Source organism: Dermacentor andersoni, chromosome 6 (assembly GCF_023375885.2).
Source record: "Dermacentor andersoni chromosome 6, qqDerAnde1_hic_scaffold, whole genome shotgun sequence".
NCBI lineage: Eukaryota > Metazoa > Arthropoda > Arachnida > Ixodida > Ixodidae > Dermacentor > Dermacentor andersoni.
The window spans coordinates 27,804,833-27,816,105 of record NC_092819.1 but is presented as its reverse complement, the minus strand read 5'-3'; positions in this window follow the sequence as shown (position 1 = coordinate 27,816,105).

Sequence of the window (11,273 nt, the reverse complement as noted above, 5' to 3'; positions counted from 1 at the left end):
CAGTGGCACAATCGAATACACCCTTCAAAGGGCAGCAAAAACGGTCCAAGAACATGCGCGGAGCATTGGCCTCAGCTGCTCAGCTCCTTTATCTGAACTTCTCATTCGCCCAAGGGCCCTTCCCCTCCAGCAATTTCACTATATCTGGATGATAAACTCATCCCAGAGGTGAACAACATAAGAATTCTAGGCCTTTCCATTTACAATAACGGTTCCAATTCCATCGCTATAGGTGCCGTACGGAGGTCCATTCGGAATACCTCCGCACTCAAAAAGAGGATGTCTAATCGCCACAGGGGAATGCGCGAAGCTGACGCGCGCCACCTGGTCAAAGCGTTCTGCCTCTGTAAGATAACTTACTCCCTCCCTCATCTGCATCTGTCAACTCTCGAGAGGGACCAGGTAGATCGCCTCATCTGCAGAGCGTATAAAACTGCCATGCACCTTCCCAAGAGCACCGCTACGAGTAGAGTTCTCCAGCTGGGGGTTCACAATACGATTGATGAATTAGTCGAAGCACACTGCATGGGGCATTACACCAGTCTTATTTCCCGGTCTGAAACAGGCAGGCAGCTCCTTCAGCGCCTCAAAATCAATCACATAGGAAGCGCCAACCCCACCACTTCACCCCCGAGTGCATTAGCGGCAGTTTCTACATTCCACCGTTGCCTAAAAATACCCATCCAACCCATAATTATGGCCGGAGGGTAGCCAGAGACAAGGCGCTTCATTAGCGCTGCCCACCTTCGATTCCAACCGCTTATGGAGATGCTGTAGAATATCCTCATTGTCCTGCCTTCTGAGTGGTAGTCTCGGGTAATGCCCATAAACGACTTTGTTGTGCCACCGTCGACCGAGTGGCTCAACCAATCGAGGTAGAAGAAGCCGCCATCACTCTAGCAATTGCTCACACTCAAGCGGAACATATCTTCTCAGATTCAAAATTGGCAATTCGTAACTTTGCTATGCGTCTAATTGACGAACCCGCCAACCGTATCCTACAAGTCATCCCTCCTCCCAACGCATAATCGCCATCCTGTGTGTTCCAGCGTGCTGTGGACATCCCGGGAATAAAGCCACCCGCGAACAAGCCCGAGCACTCGTCAACCGGGCAGTGGACGGTCTACCTTCCTTTCGCAGCACGCGGGAATGCCTGCTCACCTACCATGAAATTACTTTACACTACCGCAATTCCCGCATGAGCTAGCTACCTTAAACCTCACAAATCTCTGTCCCAGGCTGAGCAAGTCGTTTGGCGTCGACTCCAAACGAACACTTTGGTTTCTCATTTCATCAATTCTCTAATTCACCAGGGTGACGCCTTACCCCATTGTCGTCTCTGCTCGACACCGCGAGCCGACTTTGATCGTATACATCGTTATTGCGCAAACAAACCTACTCCCCCCTTTAAGGGGGCTGAACGACAAGAGCACTGGGAGGCTGCTCTGCGCAGCTCATGGCCGAAAGGTCAACTCCGGATTGTATGCTGGGCCACAGGGGTCGGCGAAGCACAAGGACTTTTGGCCACCCAGAGTGGTCTGAGGGCCCACCGTCTTCCTCTTCCCCTGACCCCTATCTCCCTCACCTGACTCAGACTTTGGTGTCAATAAAGTTGTTTCCTCCTCCACCTCCTACATTGTAAAATAATTGCCCAAGTGAATAAGGGGGTAAGTCGGTCTCTAACTCAAACATTTACAGCCAAATAATGGTGTAAAGGTGTAGGCTATAGACAGATTTGCACCATTATTCGCTTTTAAGGCTGTAAATTATTTTACAGAGTACAATGTCATTTGCCAACGACAGCCCAGAAATAATTGTATTCAGGGGTTCCGCGTCTGCGAGCTTCGGTAGCTGCTTAGACCCATTTTTTTTTTCGTCTCTCACCGCAGTCCTCGAAGGAGATTAGTCTGTCGAAGCGGGCGTATCTTATACAACGTCGTACGTCTGAACTGTGACGGTGGCTAAGCCTATTTGCTGCTTCGCACCCGTCTCACGCCAAAAACCCAATCTAGCGAAAGGGGACACCCGACGGTCGCTCTGTGATACATCGACAGGCGAGTGCTGGGGCGAACGGTTGAAAAATAAAGTATTTCATCCAGCAGATACTCCGCGCACTTCCTGATATGGTTACGGCAGTATAGTTTTATTTTTATTTTTGTTTAAGAAGCGGTCGTACGCTGACCACGACAGTGGCTATCTGGACGCAGTGACGCAGCTTTAAATTATGTCGATATTTCTGTTTACTAAGCTAACGAGTGGACCTTCAGGAAACTTGCGGCAAACAGCGAGTAAATGCAGACTTGAAGTTTGCATCATAAAAGTGTGGATTGTGATCTTGGAGATTTATCATAGAGGTTCATCACAAAATGGAGTGAAAACCGATAAGGGGCAAGAAAGAGGTTGAGGAGGAGGTTAGCAGCTCATTTTTTGGCTGGATGCAGCAAAAGCTTGTCTATACGAGTGGTTATTCTAACCTGTTGCGTCCGACTTGTGGCCCTGATACGCTGCGGGCGAAGTTGCTCGGACCCCAAAAACGATTGCCGACCATCCTCACACCAGCATACTGATATGCAAGCAAGATATGCGCTTTGTTTGATAGCTGCCGACCTTGTACTCGTGTTAAGGGGCCTCAATTTCTCAAAACCATGGAATAAGGCATAACGTAAGCTTCATAGGGCATAATTAATTAATGGCATAAGCGGGGTGAGCTCGGGCATGAACGCTTAATATCGTCTATTTCACCATATTTCTCTGGCGCCTATCTTTTGACTAGAATGTAATTTTTAATCGCTACTGTTCAAAAAGCGCGAAAACTGGAATGCGGCTTTAGACGTTTTCAGCCGATTTCCTTATTGCAACCCGCAAATCAAAGGTACAGTAGTCAAGTGGCATCCAAAACTACTAAGACGGGGGTTCGTGAGCACTGTGCATTGGTCGAAGGCCATATTGTGACTTCCTCAACAAAAGCTGAGCGCATCTAAAGAAAGGAATAGGCATGTTAAGCAAGCAAGCATTTCACATTAGAAACATAAAAAGAATAAAAACCGAACGCCAACCATAGTGGTTTTGTAAAAGGAGTTGACGTTTCGTCTTCCACACGGAGGACTGGTTCAGTGCCTCTTGCTTTTATATATATATATATATATATATATATATATATATATATATATATATATAATGAGTGTTTTCAAGAAGCAATTTCCAAAACACAGAAGAGTATGGCAAGAAAGACAGGCGATGGGAGGAAGGGTAGGGGGACGCGGAACGCCTTGATAGAACCGACAGCAGATGGCCGTTGTTGAGCGCGGAGAAACCCGCACTGAACGTGAAACAAAATGAACGATATGGATGACGACCAACGCCCACCTTTCGGCGACACGGTCACGGTACAGCTTATGGCCAAGGCACTCTGACGCATGCGTCAAAGGTTCGTGATACCATGTAACCGAAAGCTCCAGTTTCACATGCCACTTGGCCAATCTTGCCTTGCTCACAAAAAATTGCTGTCAACGAAACTAATACTGAAACTTTAGTTAGGATAACATTACCTCACATAAAGGAGAGCGTGGCGAAAACCGGTTATAACTAGGAATCGAGTTCAACGTCTCCTACAAGCGCCACATCGCAGAAACAGGATGACGACGCCAGTAGGTATCCGACGACGCAGACGGCAGGACGTAATGACAAGTCGCAGACCCAGAATCAAATCCCAGTTGGTGAAAAATTAAATTTGACTTTCCGTACACTTGAGGCCGTCACGAAAAGATGACGAGAGTATTTTGAACAGCGGAGCTGTTTATTCATTTAGTTCCGCCGTGGAGCCTTACCAGAAAACTCAGCCCAGCTGTGCGCCACCTCGCATTGCCTAGCAACAACGTGCGAGAGCACCGAGCCACGTAACCTCCTCGCACCCCACGAGTGTAGGGCGGAGTCGTGACGTCACAGGCGAGTAAAAGCTCGGAACAGCCGGCACGGCGACACACCTCTCGCCTCCTCTACTCCATGCGTACGTGCCTCTGCCATGGGAAGACCGAAGAAAGTCCGAACGCCCGAAGAAGGTGCGGCTTACCAGGCAGAGCGCCGCACTGCCAAGCGAGAAGCGATGTGTCGCCGCCGAGCTAATCCGGAACACCGCGCCGAAGCTGCGGCTCAGAAGAGGCGACACCGAGTCGGGGATCCCGAGTTTCAGTCCAGGGAACGCGACTGTCGGCGCCTGAACGCTCGCCGAGAAAGCGACCCCGGCCTGCGACTGCTCGAAAACTTCCAGCGTCAAGCCTGTCGAGACAACAACTTAGCAAAACCTAGCATAACCTTGCAAAACCTAGGAACAACTTAGCCAAACCTACCACAATCTCGCAATGCCTAGAAACGACTTAGCCAAGTCTACGAACAACTTAGCAAAACCTAGCATAACCTCTCAATACCTACAAACAACTTAGGCAAGCCACGTAAAAGCTAAGTGATCACAAGCTCCGCTGTTGACTTCAGCCTTGCACCACTAGCGCAAGCGCACGAATTTTTTTCATAAGTGGAAGCAGTCAGAGCCGAAAGAAGCTGTCGTAGTTACCCTTTTAAGAGAAAACCCCTTGACAAGTTCCTTTCTTGGTGTTAGTCGCGTGTTACCTTTTCAACCATTTCCATTTGCCACAGTTTGCCCCGCTGCTCCATCTGTTCTGATAAGCCCGAGTAAATCTCAATTTCGTCACCACTCTGGCACGTATTCCTGCTTATGAGAAGGTAAACCAATTCGATCGTCACAGTCTTCACTGGCGCGAAAAGCTGAGCTGCAAAGGAACGGGCGCAACCTTGTTAACGGCAACCGCTCCCTCGAAGTTTAAGCGTTTTTTTCTTCCCTTTTTTTAAGCTTTAAGTTCCGGATAGGTAGTCAGAACCAGGCGCTACTACCGTTGCCCTGACGACAGACGCCGACAGATGAACGAATAAGCAGGAAATATTGATGGCGTCAGCTTTATAGACGACAACTTGTCGCCGCCTGAAATCGCACAGAGTAGGCGAAACGACTGCGTCGGCAGAAACAGGTCGATAAGAGACGTTTAGTAGTTTTTTTTCTGTTTCTTTTTTTTAACAGTTCTCACTCACGTTCGCGCTTTTACAAGCCTTATACACATTTCGGAAAAGGGTGCCGAAGTAAAGGAGCGTTGTAAAATTTGCTCCCTGGAGCAGCTCATTTAGAGGTTCCTAGGAGTGGGAGGACAGAGAAAAATAGAGCAAACAGTGGAGAACTAAGTAATAAAGTTTAAAGAAGAGCTGACTCTAGGTGCTCGTACATCATGGTTGCGTTTCTGTTTAGTGTGTGAGCCAAAAAAAGAAAAGAAATAAAATGAACAGAGCGAGATACGTAAAACATTTAGTTGATGAGCTCCCCAGGGGGATAGCTTTCTCTCAGAGGTTATAAACAAGATTGTTCCCGTATCGAAAGAGCAGCAAGCGGCGGCGGCCGATTACAAAAAAAAAAAAAAAAAAAAAAAAAAAAAAAAAAAAAAAAAAAAAAATGCACGTACATTTTACGCGAGGAACACTGCGTCACATCCGTTGAGAATACTGCAACTTGAGAATTTCGTTTCACTCGGCAAGAATATTCCGCAAAAGCAGCATTAGCTGGTAGCCAAAGAGTGTTAATTAGCGGGAAGGAACAAACAATTCCAATGAGGGCAATACAGATATCAGGAATACAAGAAGAATGAGTAACTAGAACTATTCGCAACGCGATTACGGATAAAATTTTGATGACCCACTGAGCCCAGCGTGTTATTCTTGTTACCTGGGAACAGCATAGTAATTAGCGGCTGATGAACATAGTACTCGGAAAAGTGGGCTCAGACGGCTGTAGGAATGAAAAATTGCTTGTGAAATATTCGAAAGCACGGCGGGGATACCGCAACGAACCGTAAGCGTTAAGCGAGCAGGTGTTTTTTTTCCCATGCAACAATTCATTTGAGCGAAGAGAAACACAACGGATAAAGTTAGGTACGCTAGGGATGTTAAAAAGAATTGCTTTCAGAAGAAGAAAAAAATATCAGAAAAGTACTAGCAACGCTGGTGGGCCGAAGTAATTTGTCTCTGTCATGGAGAATATATGTATTGAGAAAATGCTTGATTTTCATATTTTTTTTTACTTTTTGATTTGAAAACGAAAAATTGTGCATTGGTATGTTCGAGCTTTAGCGCAAGAATCGCTTCGTGGCGCGCGCGCACGCACGCACGCACACATTGACAAACGAGGAGTAGCAGGCCAGAGACACGCTCTTTAGGCCGCCCTCTCCTTTCTGTGAATTAACCTTCCTTTGCCCTTTCTGTGTGTCTGTGCATTAACCATTAACCCAAGTTACAGTTAGTGTAGTTGTTTAGGTAGTGTTCAGGTAACGCAGCTGTTTCTCACAAGCAGTACGGAACACGCCGTCGCAGAAAATGGCAACGCAACAGTAAGCGAAACACTTTTCAAGACAAAAGGAGCGAGGAAACAAGAAGAACGTCGGCAGATAACATTATTTATAACCGTCGGCGCCTTGAATTGTTTTTCTCATTATAAGGGCGCAGGTGGGTGGTATCGAAGCGCGGTCGGCCGAGCAGCCCTTGTTAGCCGCATGGTTGAGCAATGGTTTCTGCCAGCAATTGCAAGACCAGAGCATCTTTTCTGTTTTTTCAGAGCATAACCATGAGACAGTACGTGAGAGCATAGAGGGAGAGAGAGAACGGGGAAAAAGAAAAAAAAAACTAAAGAAAAACGCACATTGCAAGGAAAGGTGCGGGAAATAATAAAAAATGGAGGCACCGGCACTTTGTGAGCTTTGATGTTTGTGAATGCTTCTACACGTTTTACGGACATGCTTGTCCGTAAACCTTACGCCAGTAGTTAATGCCAGACCAAGGGCTCGCTTTGTTGTTTCATTTTGTCTAGGCGTCGCAGCGTGAGAGCTATCGCGCTCAATGTTACCGACGAGCTTCATTGCCGCACTATGAACCACCGCCTGTTACTTCCCATACCACGGCAAGAGGTTAAACATATATATAACGTCTCCTCGACTACATTGATCTTTTTGTGACAACAATGACGCAAAATAAGACGTACTACACATCGTATGCTATTTTCCTTTTTTGTATATCGCTTGCACACGCATTTCTGCCTGTGACGATAAATCTACTTGCGATATTATGTATAGTTGTTTCCCGAGTCGGATAGACTCAGAAGTTTACCCTTAGTCCGCATTAGCTAATAATATTGCATGAATACGCAGACAAAGTGGGGTCGAATTGGCAAAGCTTTTAGTTCGTAAGTGGCATTTGCTAATGGCCGGCCGCCTTCAATAATGACATGCCCAACAACCCTTTTGGCTGGCCTCTTGTCTTACGAACAGCTCCATCGTAAGAACTTTTTTGTGAATAAGGTATAGTTGTTAAAAACTTTATTCAAACAAAGGTGTTCGGGGCACGCAGGATCCTAGGCCCACGCCCGACCGTACTCTACTCAAGTGTTTATGTTCCGTAGGTCCATAACACTGGCAGCCTGGCTGGTCGCGATGGTCTGCGTTGCCGAGTCCTCAGAGCGGAGCACGGTCTCCCAGTCCTCCCACAATGTCAGGTGCTCCAGGCCCCGCGGGAGAGGGTCCGCCGGGCAAAGCGAGAGGATGTGGATGGCGGATGCGAACGGTTCGAGACAGAGGGCGCAGGCGGGGGTGGGGAAAGAGGGATGGTAATGGGTTAGGGTGACAGGGGAGGAGAGTGTGTGGCTCTGGAGTCACCTCCAAAGTGTCGCATGTCTGTTGTCTAGGGATGGTTGAGGTGGGGGGTAGATCTGACGCGCGGCTGTATAAGCCTGCGTCAGATCGCTGAAAGAGTGCATACGCTCCTTCGTGAATCCCGGATCGGAGGCCACCTGAGCCCGGTTAATAGAACCTCGGGCTAAAAGGTTGGCAGCCTCGTTTCCGGGATTCCCGGAGTGCGCAGGCACCCATATCAGCTCCACATGGCGGGGTGGAGGTGCAACGGGCGAGTCCAGTATGCAAAAAGCAGGAACATGGACTCGGCCTCGTGCAAAATTTGGTATAGCTGATTTGAATCTGTTATTATGTACCGGGCTTCCGTATGGGTGATGGCAATGGCAATCGCAGCTTCCTCTGCAGCTTCTGGGGAAGTGTGTGGGGGGAGGGGTAGTGTGATGAGTGGGGAGAGGGAGGAGTCCACCACGGCGGCAACCGCTTCCTCTCCCATGCATGCGGCGTCCACCCATACGGCGTCCGGTTCGGGGCCGTAATAGCGATGGAGCGCCTTAGCTCGAGCTCGGCGGCGCTCCTCGTGGTGTTGTGGGTGCATGTTCCTCGGGAGCGGCTTAATAAGCAGCTCCCGGTGGATGTGGCATGGGGTGGCGAGTAGTGTAGGGTCATTGGCCGGTATCCGGATCCCGAGGGAGTCCAGAATGTACCGCCCAGTGGATGTTTGTGTCAGGCAAATGTATTGCGCCTGTCGGTGGGCTTCTACAAGTTCCTCGATAGTGTTGTGGAGGCCCAGGCCGAGTAGTCGGTCTGTGGGTGTGTTAATGGGTAGTTTTAGTGCTACTTTGTACGCCTTGCGTATTAAGGCATCTAGGGCATTAATATCGTGTCGGGATAAGTGTAAATCTGGGGTTGTGTAAAGCACACGGCTGGGGACGAAGGCATGGATGAGGTGACATAGGTCGCGCTCCTTCATGCCTCTGTGGTTGGCTGAAACCCGGCGAATGAGAGAGAGAGAGAGAGAGAGAGGGCTCTTTAATAGAAAAACAGAGAATTTTGCCGGCGTGTATGCTGGCATGCTACTCTATATAGGGATGGGGAATGGGATTAATGAGGTGTGAAATCGCACCTGCAATCTACTTGAGTTTCTTCAGGGTGGTGGTGTTTTTTCCATCACTTTGGATATGGAGTCCCAGTATGCGGAGGGTTTCAACCTCCGGCACTGGGCGTCCGTCCAGCTCGATCGTGATGGGGGAGCATGGGGAGCACCGATTACGAGGTCTGATGAGTAGTAGTTCGGATTTTTCTGGGGAGCAAGTAAGACCGATACTGGCAGCATAATTTTGGGTCAGGGTGGCTGCAGACTGGAGAATGCCCTCTATGCCGCCGTCACTGCAGTCGGTACTACACAGTGTGATGTTGTCGGCGTAGAGGGTGTGTTTGAGATGGGGTATGATCGCCAATTGTCGGGCCAGGGGGATTAGGGTGACGTTAAATAGAAAGGGGGACAGAACGGACGAACACTCCGTAAAGTAAAAGAGAGGAAGGTGAGTGGACCAAAGTGTATCTCAGCATTTCTGTTGGATGATTGTGCATGCGGAAAAAGCCTGCTTCAAAGGATTTGTTTAGAAGGGTATATTCAAGGTTACGATAGACGAAGACTTTTCAGTAGTCTACTTCTAATGAGTGCGCTGATAATCCTTCATTATTAGCAAAAGCAAGCGAAGGCGAGACTGCTGAAGGCTGAGATAATGGTTTCAAAGTCCTATACAGCATGCGCCGTTTTTTCGACATATGGATATTTGTCATACGGCGTAAAAGGAGACGCCACGTCACAGATACGCTGAAAATACTTGCCTTCAATTGTTTCCCTTGCATGTATATAAATATAAAACCAATTGATTCACTATAGAAGCCATATTCAAGGTCATTCACATTCAGTATAAGAAATGCACAAAATTTAAACATTTTTTTTCTATTAAGGGTGGGACGCTAGCTACTAGAGCACGAACGGCTGTGCTTTGACACGAAGCAAATATTGGTGCTAATCTCGAGAATTATTTCATCTGCTGCGACAAGTCACCGTTGTGAGGGGCTGTGTAGGAATATTGACCACCTGAAGCATTTTCTTGTCCAGTTAGGTTTAAGCACACAAGATCGTCTCTTGCAATCTGCCATACCATTCGAAATGTGGCCGAATATAATGGCTATAAAGCGATGCATCCACAAAAAGCGTTTAGGTCAAGGTTAGAGCCATCTTTTTAACTCGATATGAATTTTTCAGACAGTTATAATCTTTATTTCGTCCCCGCAGCAGTTTAAAACAAAAATGAACAGCACTTAACAGAAATACCACTAATAATAAAAACGCGCACGAAAGTTCTCTACATAAGTTCTGCTCGAGTTTGCTGAAAACGGTGGCTTAACTCAATTTCCACGGCTTAAAACAGTTCTTGACGCGTCCATCGACTCAACAAACCATATTAGGAAAACACAGGATAAGAATGAAAAATTCGCCCATTGGCTGAAATCTTTTCTTGCGAACTTTATTGACGAGGAGCTATTGACAACCGTGCCAACGTATAGTTTGTGCGCTAGGGCCATTGACGCAAAAGACACTGTATAAAGCGATACAGCGAAGTGGTGGCAAGGGAAAGCACTTATAGGAGCCTCTTACTTCTTTCGACGTGATCAATCACTGCCGACGAGCAACAGCAACAGCAGGGGGGCGAACGGTTACACAGCGGCCTCTCATCTCCTAGGTAAAATTTAACTTTTTCCCGTGACACTTCAAAGCAATCCGGAATCCCCCGTTACCTATTGTTTTACGTTTGTAACAGTTTAGAAGCGTGTGCATACAACGACCTTTCTTCACAGTGTGCAACAAAAGCATAAAAAAGAGCGTTATTCACTCAGTAATAACGTAAAAAACATTTAATTTTTAGGAGAATATGAAATGTAAGAGGACGCTAAAAATATGTAAAAGTGGGACTAGATAAAAAGATTGTGCTTTTCCAATAATGAATTCGTCAATTGTAGCTACAGCAGAGCTTTTCTTAGCAAGAAAATGAAGAAAATGACGAAAACACAAAATTGTAGTGGCGCCACCTATTTTCCACTATGGTACCTGTCATGCGACGTCACTACTGTCCGATTCACAGAGAATGGCGGAGAGGTAGGTCTCCCTCTCCGCCATTCTATAGCGGAGTGGCGAAGGAAAAATTGTTTCGCTGTTTATTCAGTTTCGGGGGAAACAGCGGTTTGTATTGCCTAACGTTTTATGCAGCTTGCTGTCGAGAAGTGATTATCTGGCACCTATCACACGAAGAACCTCCCCTCGGAACTATCTCACAGATTTTCGATGCGAAAACGTCATGGATGCGTCATAAACGTTGAAGGATTCTACTGCATAGACTCAGTGCATTCGTAAGGAGCGAGTTCTCACGAAAATTGGCAAACATGAAGGAGGCAATAAAAACGAAATAAGACAAAAGAGTTTTCGCGCTGCTCCCATATAACTCGTGCCGAAGATCAACGGACACT